General features: G+C 35.6%; 1 pseudogene; it reads right to left on the reverse strand.

Annotated features, from left to right (window-relative positions):
- Positions 1-328: 328 nt before the first annotated feature.
- Positions 329-7,023, reverse strand: LOC138148080 (platelet-activating factor acetylhydrolase IB subunit beta-like; annotated as a pseudogene).
- Positions 7,024-20,056: the final 13,033 nt, after the last annotated feature.

The following is a 20,056-nucleotide window of genomic DNA, read 5'->3' on the forward strand; positions in this document are numbered from 1 at the left end:
TTTCCCCCCTGCAATTAATAGCCTGTCTTCCTATTTTTGTTGCATTTATTGTGTTTAAGCAAAAATGTTTGATTTTATTGTAACAAAAATTACCTCTTTTATCTTTTGTCATTTTAAAGAATTCCCCACTTAGCTAAAGATATGAAAAGTCCACTAAACTGTCATCATTTTTTTTCTGTTTTTGCTATAAGATAGTGTATATTTAGATTACATATTGGATTTTTCTTACATGAAAGGACGATATTTAATTAAACAGAGTTCAATGAGGGTAACCATGGTATCTAAGTGCATCCAGAAAAGGGAGGGGGAGTCATCAAATGTGAATCAATCAACTGCACTCCCACACTTTTATGGTTTAATCTTCACTTCCAGTAACCACATATGGTGCTGTCTTATGGAAATCCAAAGAGGTAACAAAGTATTTATGCATGTTGAGCGTCTTTATGTATTATTTGTTTTTATAGTTCCCCACACAAAGGGTCTTATCATCAGTGCAACTCAAAAGAAATTTTCCTCTAGAATGGAAAACTCCATGTACCTAATTTTCATGGCCCACAAAGGTCATAAGGCACATGCCTTATAATGTCTCACATCTTAATGGTCTTGTCTGTGGATCCAGACAGCAAGATAGGCCCAGGTCTGCTACTTTTTTTTGTTCTTAGATCCTGTAACTTCAGAGATAGAGGAATAAGAGCTTTCTGGGGCCCAGGAAATATATTCAACCACATACTCATGTTGTGGGAGCTCAGCCTTGCATTCCTTCTTGGCTACTACCCAAACATGTACTGGTCTGGTCATTAAAACAGCTGGCAATTAAGGTGCCATCTTGATTTGGTTGCACCATGCTTACCCATTTTCCGCATCCTATGAAAGTCTTCACACAGTAGTCAGTAGTCAGTTTGTACTTCCCACATTTTTATAGTTTTGTCCCTGGAGGCTGATACTATTTGATCTCCATTAGGCATGATAGCTACTGAAGAGACATTGTGATCATGTCCATGCAAGTTTCTAATGCGCTCAAAACCCTGGAAATCCCTTAGTTTAATGGTCATATCAGGAGAACAAGAACCCAAAAGCTTTCTTCTGTGGTCAAAGAAAATGTCCTGCACAGAGTTTCTGTGTCTCTTAAAGGTTCGTTCAAAATCTCCAGTTTTATAATCTCACACATTTATTGTAGCATCCTCAGAAGCAGAGACCATAACACTGAAAACTGGGTGGAAAATTACATGGGTGACCACACTCCTATGTCCACTCAATGAGTACTTTTCTGGAGGTCAAGGAATCCATTCTTTTGGGTCTCATTTCTGACCAAGAGGTCCACCTGATGTAAATTCTTCCTTTGCTTCATTTAACTTTGATTCCAATTCCATAGCCTGCTTTTGTAATCTACTAACTGATGTCCATTTTTTCCCCCAAAGGCCAGCATATTTCTATCTAACACTTCATTCATGTCTAATTCAGCTTCTTTTAAAAAAAAAAAAACTGAATATACCTCTTTGTAGTGATTTGATTGAAGAGAATCTGCTATAGCTTGACTTAATTCATCTAAATGGTAGTCACAGAGACTATACCATTGTGGCTTGTGACATCAAGTTTTCTGATAAAGCAACCACTGCCTCCCTTCAGGATATCAGAAAGCTTTACAATCCCTGAATTGGCCATGAAATATGCTATATTGACACAGAGTGGTGTCCACTATTGGGAAAATAGTTCTTCACAGGTGGTAACCAGGAGACATTCAACAAGGAAGATTCATTCCACCTGAGAGGCCATCACTGCCACTGCAGCCACCTCCTTGGTGTGACCTTTTCTGTCCTTCACTCCCATACACCTGTGGGGGAAGGGGAGGAGGGGAGGGAGGGATGAAGGAAGGAGTGAAAGGAGAGAAAGGAGGGAGGGAAAGAAGGAAGGGAAAGGAGGAAGGGGAGGAGGGAGGGCTGGCATGCAGAGTCCAGGCCCAGGGCAGGCTTGCCTACATATTAATTTTTAACTTATTTTGGTATGTGGTGTAAAATGCTGGACAAATTTGATATCCACGCCCCCACCCAAATTTTCAAGGGTTGCCAGCAGTTCCTATTATATAGGTAGTTCTTTCTCCATTAGTTTACATTCTTGTTAATCAAACACTGGATTATTGGATTCCATTGCATCTAAATCTTATTTAATTATTTTATTCATTGATTTGTTTTTGTGTTTTTAAGCAAGTATCAAAAAGTTTTGATGATTCCCAATTTATTGTATTATTTGAGATCTGAAAATCCTTCATGCTTTTAAAAAATGCTTTGTCATCATCACCTTTTGTTACATTAAATTTTGTAATTATAATATAACATAATATAATAATATTATCTAGATCTATTAAGTACCCATTTGGTAGTTTGATTGGTACACAGCAATAAATTTATTAATTAATTTAGGTAATATTGACATTGTTATTATAATTGTGCAGCTCAACCACTACCAGTGAATGTCTCTGCAATCATTTGCCATTTTTAATTTTCAAAAGGATACTTTGTAACTGTGCTTATATAAATCTTGAGGGTATCTCAAGTAGTCTGATTTTTCAGATGCTTTATTTTCTGGCTATTTTGAATGAAATTTTCTTCTCTGTTATTTCCTTTTAGATTCTATTATTGCAACATATAAATACAATTGAATTTCGTTTTTCTTTTGTATTGCTATGTCACTGAAATCATTGTCTAACTAATTTTTTTGGTTATTCTCTGGAGTTTTCTAAGTAAACACCCCCTTTCTCTTCAAATTAGGATAATTTCACTTCTTCATTGACAATGTTTATAGATAATTTCTTTCTCTTCTCTCTCTATCCTTTGATTTTATGTCACCCATATTTCCCAGCGTATCTCTTTCGTCCTCTACAAAAGTGTTTGTTATCTCTTACAAAAAATAATTAAAAAGGGTAAAAATTGAGCAAAGCTTACTAACAGAATGGAAAAAACAGCTGACATAATATTCAATGTTCCATAATCAGAGCTCTGCAAAGAAGGAAGGAGACATCCTTTTTACTTTTCATTGGTTCTTTCAAGTCTTCTCATGGTATTTTATAGATCTTTTTTTTTAATTAATTGTTTCTTACAATAGAATAATATCCCATTATGTTCATATACTACAACTTATTTAAATCATTTTCCAGTTGATGGGCATATATTTTATCACCACTTCTTTGCTATTGTAAAAAGTGATACTATAAATATTTTCGTATATGTGTGAATATATTTATACAGAAAGAGTAATTATAAATTATTTTACAAATATATTTCTATATTTAACAATTACATAAATATATATAGTATTTTATAGATATGGTAAATAAGAATATATTTAGGTCATGTATCTATTTTTACCTTATCTTTATAAATGATGTAAGATATTGATCTATGCCTAGTTTCTGCCATACTGCTTTCCAGTTTAATCAACAATTTTTTTCTTACCAAATAATGTATTCTTATCCTAAAAGCTTTAGCTTTTGCACTTGTCATGTATAAGAATATTATATTTGCTTGCTGACATTAATTGTATGTCTATTCTATTCCATTGATCTACCCTTCTATTTCTTAGCCAGAATCAGATAGTTTTGATAATTACTAACTTTTTTTTAACAGTTTAATATCTGGCACTGCTAAAATTCCTTTTATATTTCTTTCATTATTTCCTTTGATATTCTTGACTTTTTGTTCTTCCAAAAGAATTTTGTTATTTTTTTCTGATTCACATTCAAATTATAATTAGTCTTTGTGAATTTCCATCCATCTTATTTTTACCCACTATTTTCCTTCTCAGTCTCTTTTCACCATATTTTAACTTATTTTCTTCCCTTACCCTCTTATTCTTTATTTTAGCAACCTCTGTGAAAATCCCTTCTTTAACTCTTTGCACCCCCCCCCAATCTTAATGGATATAACAGTTCTAAAAGACTCTCCTTCACCTTATTCCCCTATTTTATTACCTGAAGTTCAGAAGACTTCTAAATCTTTTCAGATGTATATGTTGTTTCCTTTTCAACCCAGAAGAGAGCAAGATTCCAATATTACCAGCACTCCACCCCCACCTGTGTTATCTTCCTTTTATTACCCATTTTACTTGTTTAGAATCACCTCATCCTGGGGAGGCTAGGTGAGTAAAGCTCTGGCCCCGGAGTCAGGAAGACCTGAGTTCGGTTCCAGCCTCATCATACTGAGTGGTTCTGTGCCAGTGTCTCCCTCATATTCCACACTGCCTAAATTTAATAAGTTATTTTTGATTGATGGATAAATAGATTGATGAGAGAGATCTCTGTGGGACAGTGCAGTGGGAAAAGTCCTTTTTTTTTTTTGCTTTTTGTTTTTTGGAGGACAATTGGGGTTAAGTGACTTGCCCAAGGTCACATGGCTAGTTTATTTGTGTGTGTGTATGTGTTAAGTGTCTGAAGCTGGGTTTGAACTCAGGTCCTCTTGACTCTAGGGCTGGTGCTCTATTCACTGTGCCACCTAGCCTCCCTCATGGGAAAAGTCTTACAGGAGGAAATAGATCATAAGAGAATATTGAAGTTAATTATGGGAAAAGGTAAAGGCAAAAGTACAAATGGAAAATAAAGTATAGCCTGAGGTTCTTCACTGGTGTTAACAATGTGAATGGAGCATGGAATTCAAAGACTAGAGGGAAATAAGATTATGCTAGATCCCATATGTGAAAGACCATGAATATTGTCTTATGCAATGGAGGTCCATGAAAGTTTTTTTGTTTCTTTGTTTTGTGAGGGGGAGGGACATTATGAATATTTTATTTTAGGCAGATTAATCTGGCCTAGGTTTATAGGATGGCTTTGAACAGATGGAGGAAGACCTATTAAGAGGCTATTGTAATAATTTAGGTGATAGAGCACAGAATGATGACCATGAAAATAGAAGGAGAGGGATATATTCTAGAGGAAGAACAAAGGCTAAAATAACAGAATTAGCTGCTGACCGAGGGCCAGGTAAGGGGAGGAGTCCAAGATGACTCTGAAGTTCTGAAGTTTTATTGGATTCAACAACAGACATTTATCAAATACCTACCCTATATTAGGTATTAGGATAAGAGGAAAAAAATAAGTTCTTCACTTCAAGGAGCTTACATTCTGTGTTGAGGGAGGGCATACAATATGCAGATGGTTAAGTAAAAACAAGGCAACATGAGGAGGGAAAAATCGTTAATACTGGGATATTAGGTGATGGTAATCTGGGATGAAAAAAAGTGGAGATAACACCTGTGCTGAACCTTGAAGGAAAATAAAGATTTTAAAGGGTGTAGATGTAATGAAAATGAGATCATTAGTGCCAAAATAAGAAAAAAACACATTTATTGGCATAAAATAATAATCTCAGTTACATATTAAATTTAAGGTCATTGCTGTTCAGTAGAAGTGCTGAAATTAAAACCCATCTCTTATTATTATTTTGTTTAACACTTCCTTGACTCCTTTATATATTAAGTTGATCTGTCAATTAATAAAATTTAATAACTGCTTGCTATCTACCAGGCCATATGTCAGATGCTAAGGACACAAAAACAACAACAAAAAGAAACAATTCATGCTATTAAGGAATTTATATTCTATTTTTCAGTGGGAACTGCTTTGATTTGTCTTTCCAGGACTGGAATAGAGGATCTACATTAATCTATCTTGGAAAATAACTTGTGTCCATTAATGTTCTATAGAACCCATTTGTGATAGCAGGTAAGGCGGCTGTCTATGCCCTTGGAGTAGAGTGGGGCTAACTTGTTTAAGTGAACATGTGATTATTGCCTTATTAGCACTATATTCTAATGACTTTAGTTGATCAACTAATCAAACTGTTACACAAGAGTGGAGTCCAGGAATAAAGTTTTGCTGAGTGGAACCTCAGACAGTTAGTTTGTGATAGTGATTTTAGTTATGGGGGAAAAAAAATAAGTTTAAGAATTAGGTTTTTTTTTTTAAAGATGCACCTGGATTTGACTTTTTGTTGAGATGATAATTGAAATCATAAGAAGTTATACATAGTAGATTTGCAGATTCATGTGCTATCACCTTTAAAAAAATACTGTGCTATGGTGTAATGGGAATGTAAATTTTTAAGATCTTCCCTGCCCCTAGGCTAAAGTGTACCTGGAGCCTGGGGTGGGAGGCTTGTTTTTCAGTAGATATTTTTTGATTGGTCAGTGGGTCAATAAGGTTGTTACATTCTCTGAGCCAGGAGAAGGCTATATAAACCCTGATTTGAAGCTTTGTTTTGGGGCTCACTTTGAGAAGTGTTCTGTGATTTGATCAGATGAGACTCTGGGAAGCCGTTGTTGAGAGCCCTTTGGCTTTGAAAAACCCAGATGTTGATGAAACCCAGATGTTGATTTGGTATAGATGTAATGGTTGGACAGTTTGGAAACCATCTACTTGATCTGTTTCTCTGTCTTGATAATTCTGTCTGTATATTCTGAAGTTTTTCTGACCTTTTTCCCCTGAACTAGGTAAACGATACATATTTGACTGATTAAAGTAAGCTTGTTAACCCATTTTGAGTTGCTTTCCTTTATCAAAGCAGATCTAAGAACCTGTGTTGGCAGACATCCTGGGGACACTGGAGTGCTTGCTGATACATATGGAAATGCTTGTTTTATTCCACAAATTAAAAATAAAAAATGAATTTAAGCTAAACAAAAAGTATAGGTGAGGGAAAAAAAAAAGAATTCTTTTAACAACTGAATTTAGTTTATTTATAATGTTACTTAGGTCATATTGATGAAGTGATGGTACCTAGACCCTAAAAGGTAAAGACCATGTCTCTGAAAGCAACTCAGTCCCTGAATTTTCCCATACCTTTCAGTAGCTCAGATGACTGGTACCCCTGCCCAAGGCATTTGACCCATCCCAACCCACCTAGACCACTTAATTAGTCTTTCACTGTCATTCATGGCCCACCTTAGACTACTTTATTCCTTTCACTATTGCACCTGGCCCACTACAGACTACTTACCATTTCTTAATTCCATCCAGATTCCTTTACTACCCATTTTGCATATTAACATCAGTCTCATCCTCATTAAGTCCCAGATTCCCTAAGAATCTGCCCCACTCCTATTGGCATTACAATAAACCTTGCCACTTTGACTGGAAGAAGGGTGGAGTATATGAATTCTTTCCAGGCAGACCACGTCCTGTACCCTGACATTTTCAGATTCCCAGAAACCCCAAACAGTATCCATATATAATGCTAAATAAACAAAAAGAAAGCCTAGTCAATCATGGTATAAACAAAATGTGTTTGTGTTAAGACATCAGAGTTTCTATCAATTGATTTTACTTTTCTCCATACATTTATGGAGTAAACAGATTTCATAAACATATGGTTTAGAGTTGCTTCCATGTTCAAATAACCAGAGAAATCAGCTAGAGACGAACATAGTTTGACATACAGGTGATAGGGTTGAGAGAAATTAATTTTAATGCTGTACCATTAATAATCATTTGGTTATTAATAATAATATGTAATATTCCCTTCTCTGTAAAAAAAAATTGAATTAGAGAGAAGCCTCTCCCCTCCTAAAGAATGTCAGGAGCATTCCAGTTCTGTCTGGGAGGGACCCCTCCCAACTAGGAAGTTTGATTTCTATTTATAGTATAAATAGAATCCAGTCTGGATGAATTCTTTCCATGGGGAAAGGAAATCCTGCCCTTGAACCCCTAAATTAGAATTTTGGATGACCCTAAGGTTACAAAGGAAAACACTAGCCAGAGAGGACCTGATGGAAATGATTTCCCCTTTCCAGATGCCTTGAGATTACTGAATCAAACCATATTCTGAGCAGAAGGAATTGAAGATTTCCTAGATACCTCCTCATTAAATGTTTACCAATCAGGGTGGAATTTTGCTTTCCAGGGGAATTCTCTATCAGAAGGAACACCCCTGATTCAAGGTGTTTTTGGAGTCTCCCTTGGTGTCTTTGCTTACCTAGAGAAACCACTGACCATCAATTTATTGATTATTGGCTAGTTTAATTAATATATAAATTATCAATACCTGAAAACTCTATCTCTCTTGACTTTATTAACTACGGGGTATACTCTATGCAGATAAAGTACCTTCACCTTCCATTTCATTGACTTAACTTCAGTTAACTCAACAAGTTCTCAGATTTACTCATTTTTTTTCAAAGTACTCTACCTTTGTACCTCAGTTCTCAAAATCCAAATGTTTCATATATTAATGGATCACAGGATCAATAGAGTAAGACCTGGAAGAGGTACCAAAAGCCATCTAGTTCAATCCTCTAATTTGGAGTGTGGAAGCTGAAGTTGAGGGAAGACAAATGATCTGATCTAGGTAAAAAAAAGACAGTAAATATCAACAGTGGGATTTGAGTCATGGACTCTAAAGGCAACTTTTTCTACATTTTTGAATTGATTTTCCTAGCAAGAAGCACCAGATTATAGTATATTGCACCCAATTATATTAACCCAAAGAGATCTATTATATGATTATTGGTCCTAAAGTAAATTGTCCAAGTTCATGTTTTTCTTCCTTATCCATTTTTTCTTCCTCCACTTTTCTCTCTCTCCAACTTCTTCATCATCACAATAATCTTCCCCTAATTAAAAAAATTAAATATTCATTAGTGCATAAGACACTCATCAGATTTTTATCAGTTGACAGGAGAATGAAACAAATTATTTAACTTGAGAACATTGGGCTTCCTACCACTTGATCTTATTTTCACCCTTATCTTTAAGGAGTAAACAGCTGCTATGAGATTGCCCAAATAAATAGTTCAAAGTTGTGTCCATGTTGAAGTAACCAGGGAAATCAGCTAGAGAAAAACATGGTGGTGCTTATGAGGATGAAGAGGACCAATGACATCACAAATGAGTGATGTCCTGACTAACATATAAATTGGAATTAAGTGAGGCAGAGTCAGACAAGTCATCAGCTTCATTCTCTCTTTAAGAATCACTGAAGTCCAAAGACAGGAAAAAAGTCACAATGACTGGTGATGGCCCAGGATGCAGTGGATGACCTGGCATCTTCGATGATTGAATAAGCTCTGAGTGCTGCACAGCACTTTCTTCTGTTGCCTTAAAGGCTATTGAAGCAAATTGCTGTTATCCACCAAGAGAAGTCTTCATATACTTGGGGTAAACATCCTCCTGAGTCAACTGATTATTTTGAGAATTGTTGATTACCCTCGACCCGGTTTAGCCTATCTGCTGAGATAGTTTTACTGGGATGTGGCTGCTGCACATGCTACAGCTACTTGGAACCACAAGTGAGAGTTAGGTAATAGGTGGACACCAAAGGTGTCTCTGAAAAAAGCTTTGCAGGTCCTCATACCAGAGGTACTAGTCCTTCCTAAACACCACACAGGGGTAAGACTTAACCTTTTATTATCGCCAGATATTCCTCTAAGACTTTAAGTTTTCAATCAAAATCAGCAGATGGCATTTACCTACTCAGAATCTTTTACCCCAGTGAAATCACATACCTCTCTTCCCATTAGTTAATTCCATTAATTAACTAATAAAATCCAGTGCTTTGAGTATGTTTCCTCATGTTATTTACATCTAATTATTTGAATGAATGAAATGAATGTCTTGATCATCTTGAAGCACTAAGAGCTAATGTTTAAAGAAAAACAAACCAAAAAAAACCAAAACCCTAAACTCATAACACAGTTCCTCATAGTTTGTTGTACCTCATGTTTGAGGAGGACTAAAGTGGAATCACTACATTTGGATTAAGGTACAGTGTACCTGATTTGACTGATCAGTCCAATATGAACTTAGAAGGTGCTACCACAAGTTGGGCACAAATAATCCATATGAACATGTGGAGTGAAGATATCTTTAAATTTCCTCATCTCACTTTTCTTTTGAGCTATTGCAATTCTGCTTTGCTCATAGAACATAGCACCTTCTTTGATGCAGGCACACCATGTTGGATGGTCCTATTCCAGTGTCTTTCATGTTTCATAAAGCTTTTCAGAAAGACTTTAATATTTTCCTTGTATTGCTTCTTCTGACCACCATGTGAATACTTGCCTTGTGTGAATCTCAGTAAAGTAGTCTTTTAGCAAAACATACATTTACCATTCAAACAATGTGGTTATCCCATTAGAGTTGCACTCTCTGTAGTAGAGTTTGAATGTTTGGCAGTTTAACTGAAAAAAGGATCTTAGTGTCCAGTACCTTTTCTTGCCAGATGATTTTCAGGATCTTCCTAAAACAATTCAGCTGGAAGTGATTCATTTTCCTGCATGGTGCTGGCCAACTGTCTAGGTTTCACAAGCATACAGTGATGAAGTTAGTACAATGTATCTGAAGACCTTCTGTTTGGTAGTCAGTCTAATATCTCTTCTCTCCCACATTTTCCTTCAGAGTATTCCAAACACTGAGCTAGTTCTGGTAATGTTTGTGTCTACCTCTTCATCTATATGTACATCCTTGGAAAGTATACTGCCAAAGTAGGTGAACTTATTCACACCATTCAAAATTTCTCCATTTTCTGTAGCCAATGGTTCCATGTATAGATAGTGTGGTGTTTATTGGGGGAGAACCTATGTGTTCTTGCTGTTAATTGTCAGGCTAAAATTAGCCCAAGTGACAGAGAACTGATCCACTTTCTATTTCATCTCAGCCTCAGAAGCTGCAATGAGTTTGCAATCATTTGTGAACAAAAAGTTGCTCACCAACTCTCTCTCTACTTGGCTTCAGCATGACTTAATGATGATCTGCTGAGAATGCTATGGAAGTGTTCCACCCATCTCTTCAGCCCCTATCCCTAATCAATGTAGCCCCTCCGGTGCTGAGTAGTTAGGATGAGATTAAAGAAAAGCACATGTTCCCATTTCCAAAAAGCAAAAGAATTGGCTAACTTCAGCGCTAATGAGCTTGCTGTTAATTCCTACATCATAAGAATGAATGGAAAAGCATTTATGAAGTCCTTACTTACACCAAAGAAAAGTACTAAGTGTTTTGGATACAAATACGAAAGTGAATACAGTCACTGTGCTCAAAGAATTCATCTTTAGCTGAAGGCAATAACATATAAAAAGAAGTTGCTATCTGCCATGGGGAGAATGAAAGGAAATATTAGATATCTTTTATTTTACTGTCAAAACAATGACTCTACAAATTAAACTAAATCTTAAAATAAGAGTCAAATTGTGAGGGAATGTTCTTTTGCTTGTATGCTTTTCTTTAAAGTTAAAGAACCATGAATAGCTCTACTTCAATATAATTAAGGGAGGAATATTTTGATTTGGAAAGTTATAGGGATCATGAGTGAAAACATTAGGGAGTAGATTGACACACACTTTTGAATAATAAAGATAGTACTGATTTCATTATGGTTTCAGAACTGCAAAGGTCCGGTAAGGGACAATGGATAGAATTCATGTTGCAATAATACATTTGGCAAGGCCCAAAACACTTGGAAAATAAAATGAAGCTTTATCTTCTTAGATGTAGTGGCCAGGTATGGCACTCACCAATCAGGATAGTGAGTCTTAAGGGCTGGAGTTTCAGAGGTGAAATGGTTAAATCTTCTTAGGCATGTTGTCAAGTCTGGGAGGCAAGAAAAAATTTGTGTACATATTGGAAAAAGGAAGTGGTGTAACTAAGAGTTAGCTTAATTGTTTCAATTAGAAGAAAATTAACCACAATTCATTTTTTCATTGGTTAGTATAGTGGTTCTCTTACTTTATTGTTGATTTTTTGTTACTGTTCATGACACAGTATCCTTTGCTGTGAGGAATGGTGAAAAACTGAAGCTTCAAGTTGGGAATTCTATGGTAGAGTAGAGACACTCAAACATTCCCAATTTTCTTTCAATAAAAGCAAACATTTTGATCTTCATTATTATGAGTTCAGGGTCCAATATATTTGAAGATTAGGTAAAGTATGTCATAGTCAAGTTTTCTTTTTTATATTATACTTACCATACTGTGTATCCTAAGTAAAATGTGTATTAAATGAAATTATTTTTTATTTTCTTCAATCTGAAAAAAAATGTAGAGACAGAGATTCAAGTTTGTAAGGTGGCTTGTAAAATATATTAAGAAGTGGAAGAGGAAAGAAGTACAGTCTACACATTGAAAAGTTATGTAGAAGGGAAAATCCATGACGATTTGAAAATTTGTTATGCTTGTGTTTGAATGTTTTCTGAGAGGATTATTAAAACTGTTGTAGTCACATTGCATATATTTACACTACTTCCTAATTTAGGAATAAATTATACTTTGTCACTATATCCCAATCATGTCTCTTTAAAAAATTACATTTTATTTTATTTTCACTTCCAGATTCTCTCTCTCCCACTCATTAGTTATTTTTCTAATTGATCAGAGTTTCGAAATCTTTAAAATTTGATTCTCTTTACAATATCGCAATTACTGTTCTCCTGATTCTGCTCATTTGTATCAAATTATCAGGTCTTCCCAAGTTTTTCCAAAACTATCCTTTCATCATTTATTACACTATAATAGCATTTCATCACATTCATATGCCATGATATTTTCAGTCATGACCCAATTAATTGAACTCCCTTTAGTCTTCTTTTTTTTTTCCACCACAAAAAGGAGCTGCTATAAGTATTTTTGAACATATGGATTCTTTTGTTTCTCCTTTTTAATTTCCTTAGGGTATAGACTTGATAGAGGTATTACTAGATCAAAGGATATGCACAATTGAATAACTTTTAGGGAATGCTTCCAAATTGCTTTCCAGCATGACTGAACAGCTCCACCAATAATACATTAAGATATCTCTTTTCCAATAACCCCTCCAACCTTTGTAATTTTTCTTTTTTAGTCAATATGATGGGTGTGTGGTGGTGTCTCACAGTTGTTTTGATTTGTATTTTTCTAATTATAAGTGATTGAGAGCACTTTTATATGGCTATTGATAATTTGTCTTTGTTCCTCTGAAATTTGATAATTTGTATCCTTTGACCATTTATCAATTGTGAAATGAAGTATGCCCTTTCAGTAGCCCAAAGAAAATAACCTTGGGGTGGAAAGGGAGAAAGGGAAAGGTAGGAAGGAGAGAAAGAGAGAGACAGAGAGATTATGCTATCATGGACAAGCCACTTAAATTTTCAGTGATGCAGGCAACTAAAAACTATGAGCTGCAAACAATTTGCCAGTCTGTACTGAAGAAAGTTCCCACATCATGGATTCCTAATACAAAGGAAACCATAGATTTAGACTATATTTATAATGACAAAAACATATGTGTGGGTGTTTGATGGATAGCATTAGCATTTCAGAATCAGGAAGCATGAATCTAAGTCCTGCCTTTGAAGCCTGCTGGCTATGTGATACTGGTCAAGTCACTAAACCTCTTAATGTCCAAGGCAACTCTCTGGGATTGTAAATTGCAAAACCATTGTCAGTATCTATGTTGATGAGGTAGTTTCCTTATTGGGAATTCTCTACAAGTGGTGTAGAGAATGAAATCATCAGGCACACCACACACACACACACACACACACACACACACACTTATCCCTTCCACAGTGAGACTTTCCCCATCATGGTTTTGATATATGTTGGGTCGACATAAGAAATTAAATGGGAATTAGAAATGAGTTATTTGGAAGATGTAGAGGACATGTGAAAGCCAGTAGATGACATAGAAAGAGTTTAGAAACTCAGAAATACATGAAATATATGTATATTTTTGATAATATAAACATATTTATCTTCTAATACCATAATAATTCAGACTTCTTTTCTTGTATGAAGGGAGAGCCAAAAAAATTTTCCATGGATTTTCCCTATTGTGGAGGTGCCATGCCTCCTGTGATGATGTGAAAGGGTTAACTCTTTATAAATAGATAGAGATATAGATATAGATATGTGTATGTATATATGTGTGTGCATATATATGTGCACACATAAACATGTATATATGTGTGTATTTGTATCTATATGTATGATTGTATTTATGCATTGTTTGTGTATATTTGTTTGTACATATATTTTCACATGTTCATAATACACAAATATGGAATGCATGTGTGATTATGTACACATTGTGTGTATAATCATATTATGTACATAGTAACATTAAATATTTTTACATATGCATTTATTCATGCATATATACATATAGAATGACTATACATACATACATGTATTATACAATGCATATGTGCATAACATGTCTGATATATATTTGCATGCATATGCATGTATCTAATCATAAGATTTTATGTACATTTTTGTTTTTACCAATATATTACAAAGTGATTTCCAAAAGTTCACAGCAAGTCCTTGTTTGGGGCAGAACCAAAAATATTTGTGACTCAAAATTGCTTTTTCTTTACTTAAAAATTAACCTTTAATTGGGAAAATGTAAGATAAAGAATTAGAAAGTAATCAAACCCTTGCCAATAAAGGCTGTTCATGAGGGATCCAAGAGGGAATACTTGGAAAAGTAACTATATATTAAGTAAAAATATAAAAGTCAGCAGAGCCAGAGGCCATAGTTTCCATAACCTTTAGGGAATTGGGTAATGAATTTAACTGTGCCATTTGACAATTATTTTAAATCTCTTCCTTGTGTAGAAGGAAATTGAATCTAAAGAAAAAGCAAGCAAATGTGGAGTAAGTGAAGACTCAACAAGTAAATAAACATTTTAGTCCTGGGCTAAAGGAAATCAGGATGGGTCTAAAGGAAATTGAGGCTTGGGCCTAAAGCCATTTATTACTTTGCCTTTTCTGTTTACTGCTTTTATAACATTTTGTGAACTATCTGATCAAATGAGATAATATTTAGAAAGTGCCCAGCACAATGCCTGACACATAACAGGTGCTCTATAAATATTTATCCTCCCCCCCCATTTTGTCTGTTTATTCAGGGATCCAGAGCATCATCTCTTATCAGGAACAATAAAGGACAGTGGATAGGACACTGATGAATGTGAATGCAACTTATATTGTCCTAAAGGACTTTTATTTAGGTTGACCATTTATTAAAAAGAGGTTTCAAGGGTAAAGAAACTCAATTTCCAATCACTGAAAGTAATCATAGACACTATATTTTTTTTGGGGGGGGGGAGGGTCAGATTTTAGACTCATAATCCTGGAAGGAACTTTAAGGATTATATGCTTCATTTTGCAGATGAGGAAACTGAGTCCCAGAGAAGTGAAGTTATTTATCCAACATCTCTCAGCTAATTAAATGGCAAGGGTTGAATTGAATGTGGATATAATTACCATTTTGTCTACTTATTGTTCATCTGAAATTGCATTGTCCTTTATATGTGAAGATCATGTGACCATGTCAATTTGGTATAATATAAAAGTATACAGTTATTTTTCTTCTATAGTCATGGTGTTGGATTTATGCTGATTTATACCAGTGTATTATCTCTCTATTATCCTTATGACTTACAGGAAACATTCAATGTGGTAGGTCAGGATTCATGACCATGAAAGTTATAGACAGGAGGTTGAAATTATGGTATCATGGTGGATCAGGATCCATAATCATGGAATAGTAGAGTTTGACCAATATGAGAACTATACACAGACACATGCACACATATACATACATACATACACAAACATATATTATTGTGGTATCATTAGTGTTTTTTAACAAATTTAGTGAATCATTCCTAGGCTACTCATTATCTCAGAATGGAGGCAATAGATTCTAAGTAATACTGAAATTATTCATAATCCACAGTAGACCCACACAACATAGTGGAAAAAGGAGTGGATCTGAGATCAGAAGAGTTGAATTGTTTAGTTTTGTGAATTGGAGCAAATTTATCAGCTTCTGATTTCCCCATTAGAATAGGAACTCCTTAAGGACAGTACTATGTTTTGTCCTTTTCTGTATTTCAGCATTTATCACAGTGCCTAAAACAGAATAAGCATTTCATAAATGCTTGTTGATTACTGGGTCTCAAGCTGGTAGAGTTATGTTTTCCTGCATACGCATTTGTTCTAGTCCCATGCTTTTGCATAGGTTATCCCCCAAGCTTGGAATGCACTTTTTAACTCCCATTCATCTCCAGAATCTCTTAACTTCCTTTAAATCTCAGTACTGATAGCACCTCTTATAAAAATAATATCCTGATCCCTTCATTGCTAATACCTTCTCCCCAGAAATTTATGTGTATATTCTCACACTGGTCTGTAATCATATCCATTCAGCACATTCAGAACATAGCCCATTCTTTCCTCTACTATGGGATATACTATGGGATTCTCTTTCATGTTTCCCAAATGTCTGCAATTTGCTAACCACCCAATTTGTTAGTGGCTTTCACTGCTTTCTCTCAACATCGTGAGTGTACCAGTAGATCACAAACCATCTGTCATTCAATAATCTTTCTATGTGTCTAGCCTATCACCCTTTTCTGTCATATAATTCTTTGATGTTATCCTCTAATCTAGTTCTTCAGAGTCTCTCATTGGTTATATGTTAAAACCCATTCACAGTTATCAAGCACTTACTAATTGCTCTGGATGTGATGCTGATCTTTAAATCTTCAAAGTTAATAAATAGTGTTCTAGCTCTCCCCACCATTAAAATGTTTGTATTGAAAAGATGGGTCTTTACTGTTATGCAAGCTGTGCTATTAACTGCACACAATTCAGGTACTTCCTCCTTTTCAACTCTGGGAAATTAGTTTTGTCTTCTGTTTATTTGTATTTTTGTCCATTTTTCTTGTCTATCTACAGCATGCATTATTATTGGACAAGCTTTTTGTGACAGCTAGGTGCCCCAGTGGATAGAGAGCTAGACTTGGATTCAGGAAGACCTGAATTCAAATGCAGCCCCAGACACTTATTAGCTATATGATCCTTTCCAAGTTTTGTTGTAACATCTTTGCCTCAGTTTCTTGAAGTGTAAAATGGACATCATAATAGCTCATACCTAATAGGATTATTGTGAAGATCAAATGAACTAATAATTTAAAAATAACATGGCACCTGGCATATATGATAGTAATGGCATTTAAAGATTCCCCTGTATTGGCTTAGTTTTTCAAATTGATTGTGTTAAAACCCAGAGCTTGTTAATCCCACCTGTGGGATGGACTTGTTGACTTGAAAAGAGAGACACGAACTGGGAGGAGCTGGTGACGTAGATTTGGAGAGACAAGTGAGAGGCAGAAGAACTTTTTTTTTTGGAAGCAGCACCTCGTGGAGAGAGAGAGACTAAGAGAATTGCTGGTGGCCGCTTTGAATTGCCCTGGACTTTTGAGACCTGTCCCCTGAGCTGCCAAGGACTGAGGAGACATGGCTGTTTTGCTGGTACTTTGTCTGTCTGTTTTGATGTTGTTTTGCCAGATTTGTCCACTGGTGAAAGACAGTCCTTTTGTTGAAGAAGTCCTGGAACCTGGCTGTTTGCTAAGAAGCCCTGAGACTGTCCTGCAGACAGAGAGTGAATACTGTCCACTGGAGAAGGACAGTGCTGTTGTTGCAGGGGTCTGGAGACTGTCCTGCAGACAGAATGAATACTGTCCACTGGTGAAGGACAGTGCTGTTGTTGCAGGGGTCTGGGAACCTTTCTGTTGGTTCAGAAGCCCTGAAGAAGGATTTTCTTGTTGTATGTTTACAGAAATCCTGGGAGAGGGCTTTGCTAATGTTTTCAGGGGTTCTAGGACTGTTCTACAGACAGAGGATGAATTAATGAAGGGACTGGCAATATATCTTGTGGCCTTGCTAAGCCTTGTCTCCCCAGGAACTAAGATTGTTGAGAACTTGCCTCATGTCAAGATGAAGAAAAGACCTCCATTTGGGTATTAAGTGCTGTGTTTAAACTTGATGTAACTCTGGGGTAGATTCAATTGAGATCCAGGGGTGGGGAACTTTTGACCTTTCTGTGCTCTGTGATTGAACAAATGAAGGTACTTTACTTATGTTTGGAAACTAATCTCCATTTGAGAAGAGGGACTTTGTGGTGGACTAAATGAAGGTACAGCCTAGGGGTAGAGTAGTATTTAGAACAGGGACTTTGTAATTGATTGAATGATTGGAAGGTCCTGGGGTGGGGTAGTGCTTGGAGATTATTTAATCACACTTAGTAAATGCTGTATTTTGAATGATGTCATGTTTTGACCTTCTCTGTTCTTGGTTGGTCACTGAATAAAATGGAGAGCACCTATGCTGGTATTCTGAACCTTGGGAAGTTGCCTTTCCTTGGCATTATATTACAGCATATAATAGATATTTAATAAATATTTATTCATCCTTTCCCATTTGTGTGTATATTATATGCATGTATATATTGTGAATATATATAATACTTAATTTTTCTATAAAGATGCTATTTCTCCAATATGATGTAATCTCCTTGAGGTCAGGGATGTTTGTTTTTGTCTTTGTATCCTCAGTGCCTAGGAGAGGCCATTAATCAAACTTTTATTGTTGTTGTCCCTTCTAACTCCAAATCCATTCTCTTGTTGTCCTAAAAAGGGGGGCAATGATAGCCATACAATCTAATTCAAAGTGTTTTGAAAATATTAAATCACAATATCCATCATAGTTAGATTATGAGTATCTGAAAGTTTTTTCTGTGAAGGTCATTTGATAATGTTTTACAGATTTCAAATATTTTAGTGAGACAAAACAAAGTAACTGGTTTCATACTAGCTCAGCAATCTCCCTTCTTTTTTTGTTTTGGCTACTATAAAATATTTAAATGATAAAATGGGCATGTATGAATGGTGCCTCTTATGTATTTTCTCCACAGAAACTAGTTCATCCTTTCGTATGTGCAAAAGCATGCTATTTCTGTATTCTCTTTTCTAAATTCATTGAAGATGTCCTATAAGGCAAAAACAAACCCATACTAAGCATTTTACAAAATATAAATAAATACGTAATATCTTGGTGTCACAGATTCCCATAACATGAATCAGTATGTTTTGCATGGGTGTGTCCCTGATGTGAATGATAAAATGCAAACCTCTAGTCCATAGCATAGAGACTGAGCTTATTACTTGTAGTACCAACTGTTCACATTTGAGAGCCTAATAAAGAGTACTTAATGTGTCATAAAAATGGAATAATGGGGTTTAATAATAGGCTTGGGGTTTTTTGGAGATACTGTTGGGTTTGTTTTAGGGCATGTTTTATTTTATTGGCAGTTAAAAAGAAGCTAATCTTCATATTCATTTAAAATTTTTCATACAAGCTTTGATGTATTGAAACATTTGTGAGTGTGAAGCAGTAATAGAGAGAGACCAGAGAAGGACCATTTCTTGATGCTTGGGTTTAGAGTGAAGGATAGCAATTGAAACCAGCTCAGCCTTAGTGATTTGCATGGAAAAGTACAGCATGATGGGGTGGGGGTGAAGGAGAACACAGCTTTACTTAATTCCTTTTCCATTTGAAAAAATAGAGCCAAGTCAAGGAACTAAGAACTAATTTTTTTTCTAACCATAAATCAGACAAGAGTTAAACTGAAGAAATCAGAGAAGCTAATAGAGGAGAAAACCTTTTAAAGAGTAAATGGCAAGTCAAAAATAATTATTAAGCACTTACTACTACTAGGCCCTGAGCTAAGCCTTGTGAATACAAATAGAAATTTTTTTAAAAAGATACAATTCCTGCCATCAAAGAGCTTACATCTAATAGGGGAAGACAATATATAAAAGGGAGCTGAAAAGCAGGATGGAGGAGGGGTGCTGGGCAAGAAGGTACTGTGGCAGAGAAAGAAATCCAAAATCTGTAGTAAGACCCAGGGAGGAATGTGATCAAGTTTGGGGAGCTGCAACTTCTGGTGCAACCTGGTTGAGGTGAAATATTTCATAGCTGTTAGCTAAAAGAACAGACTAAAAGAAACAAGAGTCCTTTTATTCCACCTCCCACACCTCTTACTGGCTAAAAGATTTGTTAACTATAACAACATTAGCTGACACAGAAGCTATCTGTATGGCTGAAGATGAACTGGATTAGAAATAGGGAAAAGTGGCAGAGACACAATCGCTCAGGGGTAAAATCAGGAAGATATTTGGTAATGATTAGATATCCAGCAGAAAAAGGAAGGAAGGAAGGAAGGAAGGAAGGAAGGAAGGAAGGAAGG

The sequence above is a fragment of the Petaurus breviceps genome, unplaced genomic scaffold, assembly GCF_028583685.1.
Source record: "Petaurus breviceps papuanus isolate PSGF00001 unplaced genomic scaffold, PetGlider_PUasm1.0 90822, whole genome shotgun sequence".
NCBI lineage: Eukaryota > Metazoa > Chordata > Mammalia > Diprotodontia > Petauridae > Petaurus > Petaurus breviceps.